We start from the raw sequence: 4,142 nt of genomic DNA, 5'->3' as shown, positions 1-4,142 counted from the left end.
CCCGGTTTATTCTGGCGCGGCGGCCATTTTGGAACTGGGCGGAGCATGCTCAGAAGCGACTTTTGATGCTGCTTTGCCCAGTTCCAAAATGGCTGCAGTGCGACTTCTGGCGCGGTGGCCATTTTGGAACTGGGCAAAGCAGCATCAAAAGTCACTTCTGAGCATGCTCCGCCCAGTTCCAAAATGGCGACAGCGCTACTTCCGGTCTGCTACTTCCGGCCCGGTCCCTTATTTCTCTGATGGCAACTTGGCAGGTATGAACAGGAGCCCTACATATTTTCTGTTTATTGGCTACATTTGCTATTCCCTTTCCCTTTTTCTATAGAGTTAGAATGCAGAAACACCATTTTGGGGAGGTCAGGGAGCAACCACAGTGCTTCAGATCAGCTTTACACACCGACAGAAGTCTAGTTCTCATTTAGATGCTAAATTATCATCTGGGCTGTTGCATGTCAGACTTCGTGTGAGGACTCCAATGTCTGAATGTTCATGCTCCTCACTATATCTCTACATATAAGGGCGGCTCATAAAAACAACAACTTTTTTTATATAAAAAAATGCCTGCTCCAAAGCTCTTATCTTACCACACTAGGGATTATATAGCTATATCTGAAATTTCATGCATACCAGTTAATACATTCACCTTCCTCCGCGAAAGTAGCTGTTTACTTGGCCGTTTTCCTATGTCATGAAGGCTGAAATTTCAATTCAGTGGAGCAGGGTCAAGATATTAACTGATATGCATGAAATTTCAGATATAGCTATACAATCCCTAGTGTAGTAAGATAAGACCTTTGGAGCAGGCTTGTTGTTGTTGTTTTTTTAAAAAAGTTTTTTTTAATGAACCGCCCTACTACATATGCTAAATTAACATAAAAGGAAGAACACTAACAGTGCAATCTTATGTACAATTGCTTAGAGATATCCCCACCAAACACTGGAAACTGCTCTGAAGACCTCTTTGCAGATTCCCCCGCTCCCATTCTTTGCAGTGTGGTTGGATGGAATTTTGTTTGCACAACTCGTGTTGGTAGCTTCAAGAACACTGTCCAACCATCTCGTCCTCTGTCATCCCCTTCCTCTTGTGCCCTCCATCTTTCCTAACATCAGGATCTTTTCCAGGGAGTCTTCTCTTCTCATGAAGTGACCAAAGTATTGGAGCCTCAGCTTCACGATCTGTCCTTCCAGTGAGCACTCAGGGCTGATTTCCTTCAGAATGGATGTTGTTGTTGTTGTTGTTTAGTCGTTTAGTCGTGTCCGACTCTTCGTGACCCCATGGACCATAGCACGCCAGGCACTCCTGTCTTGCACTGCCTCCCGTAGTTTGGTCAAACTCATGTTCGTAGCTTCGAGAACACTGTCCAACCATCTTGTCCTCTGTCGTCCCCTTCTCCTACTGCCCTCAATCTTTCCCAACATCAGGGTCTTTTCCAAGGATTCTTCTCTTCTCATGAGGTGGCCAAAGTATTGGAGCCTCAGCTTCACGATCTGTCCTTCCAGGGAGCACTCAGGGCTGATTTCCTTAAGAATTGATAGGTTTGATCTTCTTGCAGTCCATGGGACTCTCAAGAGTCTCCTCCAGCACCATAATTCAAAAGCATCAATTCTTCGGTGATCAGCCTTCTCTATGGTCCAGCTCTCACTTCCATACATCACTACTGGGAAAACCATAGCTTTAACTATACGGACCTTTGTCGGCAAGGTGATGTCTCTGCTTTTTAAGATCCTGTGACAGATCCTAGTGTGTTTGATTATTTTCATAGAAGCCCATGGGATTGAGGTGCAAAGGCCTTTATGCATCCTGAACTCAGCAAGACATTGTTTTCCCTTTCAAGCTTTTTTGTTTTGTTTTCAGTTTTGTTCACCATCGCAGCCTTAATGCCCTTTTAATGCATTTTGCTGCTGTGGAAGCTATTTAGAAGCGAGATCATTAATCACTCTGTGTGTAATGCAATGTGCCCTGGTTTCATTAAAAGCCCCACTAAAACCCTGTTTAACTAGCTCACTGATAATCTGGAAACAGATCAATTAATGTGTAATTGCGTGTGTGCACATGTCGGCATGTATGTTCGTGTGCTGCTCATGGGCATGGCTTGGGAAAACCCGACCCAAATCACAGCACATTATTAAATGATTAACATACGAAATCAATTCGAAACATTATTATTAACGGAGTAAGTTACCACGGAAAGCTATTAGTCACAGTCTCTTCGGTTTTCTGCCCAGAAAACAATCATAAGAGCAATCAGTTTTACCACTTCTAGGTAGCAATTTGGCTGGAAGGGAACCATCTTTGGCAGCTACAGGCAGATGAAATGATGAGGCAGCTATGAAAACAAAGAGGGCTGGTGAGTAACAAAGTAGTAAATGCTCAGAAAATGAAATGTGCCAAGATAGCTGACTGAATCAGTAAGTGAATATTTCTACCCACAATGAACCCCAGAGCTGGGGGTTGAGTTGATAATCTATAAGCACATTGTCTCCGCTTCTTCTTTTTTCCCTTTTCTTTCTTTCTTTCTTTCTTTCTTTCTTTCTTTCTTTCTTTCTTTCTTTCTTTCTTTCTTTCTTTCTTTCTTTCTTTCTTTCTTTCTTTTTTGCTGTTTGCACAATCACATTTAGAGTTAGGCAGTGATAATTTAGTGAGATTCTAAGACATGGGTAGGCAAACTAAGGCCCGGGGACCGGATCCAGCCCAATCACCTTCTAAATCCGGCCCATGGACAGTCCAGGAATCAGTGTGTTTTCACATGAGTAGAATGTGTCCTTTTATTTAAAATGCATCTCTGGGAGATTTGGGGGCCTGCCTGGTGTTTTTACATGAGTAGAATGTGTGCTGTTATTTAAAATGCATCTCTGGGTTATTTGTATTTTTACCCCTTCAAAATATAGTCCGGCCCCCAACAAGGCCCCCCCACAAGGTCTGAGAGACAGTGGACTGGCCTCCTGCTGAAAAAGTTTGCTGACCGATGTTCTAAGACATGCTGAACCAGCAAATAAGGACTTAGAACAGGGGTCCCCAGACTTACCCGGCTTTGGGCCGCTGCTCGCCGTGCCAATTGCGTGGCGGGCTGGAGGGCGGGGGAGTGCGCGCCCGTGCGCATGCGCGCGCACACTTACTGGCATGGTGGCGCGCTTCCAGGTAGGAAAAAGCGCCGGAAATCGTTTATGTGCATGCGTATGGGCCTCCCCCAACCCGGAAGTGCACCGGAAATGACCTCTCCTGGGTCGGGAGAGGCCCATACGCATGCACACAAACGATTTTCGGCGCTTTTTTCCGACCTAGAAGAGCGCCGCCGGGCTGCACACCGTAAGAGCGGGCGGCGGCAGTGGGCGGCAGGGGTCGTTGCGGGCCGAATTGGGAGGCCAATTGGGCCGCATCTGGCCCGCGGGCCGTAGTCTGGGGACCCTGACTTAGAAGGAACACTTATAAAGAGATGGCTGGATACAATAGGACTGGACAACTGGTACTGTTTGGATTCAAAGTGGCACACAGGAATTTTCTATCTGATCTCTGTCCTAAGGCAGTGCCACCCCTCATTCTGCACCTCACCTGCACACTCCAAGGCACAGTCAATGTTTCTCTTAACCCCCTTCCCCCCCCCAATTGCAGCAGAGGCTCTTATCTACCTCAGCTACTTTCTTTGATTTAGGCATGTGCAAGGTGCTATTTAACCCACCCTCCTGTCTGGCAGGTAGGCAGGCGGGCATGGACATAACCAAGACTCACAGTTTTCCCTTTAAGTAGATATTTCATTTCTTCACCTTTTAGCCCTACGATTCAAGCGTGTAATGGGAGAAATATGACAGAAACTCCTCTTGCCATTAATGGTGGAGAGAAAGAGGTCAAGTGCCTTCTATCAGTGTCTTGGTTCACGCCGGGGGCGACGTCACTTTGGAGAAACCACCTTCGTTTCTGAGGTAAAGTCTATTTTAACATGTGTAACGGGAATCAGACATACGTAGCTGAATATAAATGGTCTAACTGTACGTAAACTTGACTTTCTTCTGAGAGCTGTGGAGATACAAAGAATCGGCAGGAGGGTATCAACCAATCCATTTCACTGATATATGACACTGTGCCAAAACAAAGTTAGTTCTGGGAACAAGGTTTCTTTCTTTTATATACAGGCACAGTGCGCTGA

Source organism: Zootoca vivipara, chromosome 13 (genome assembly GCF_963506605.1).
Source record: "Zootoca vivipara chromosome 13, rZooViv1.1, whole genome shotgun sequence".
NCBI lineage: Eukaryota > Metazoa > Chordata > Lepidosauria > Squamata > Lacertidae > Zootoca > Zootoca vivipara.
The sequence above is the reverse complement of the archived record's forward strand: the minus strand, read 5'-3'. Positions refer to the sequence as shown.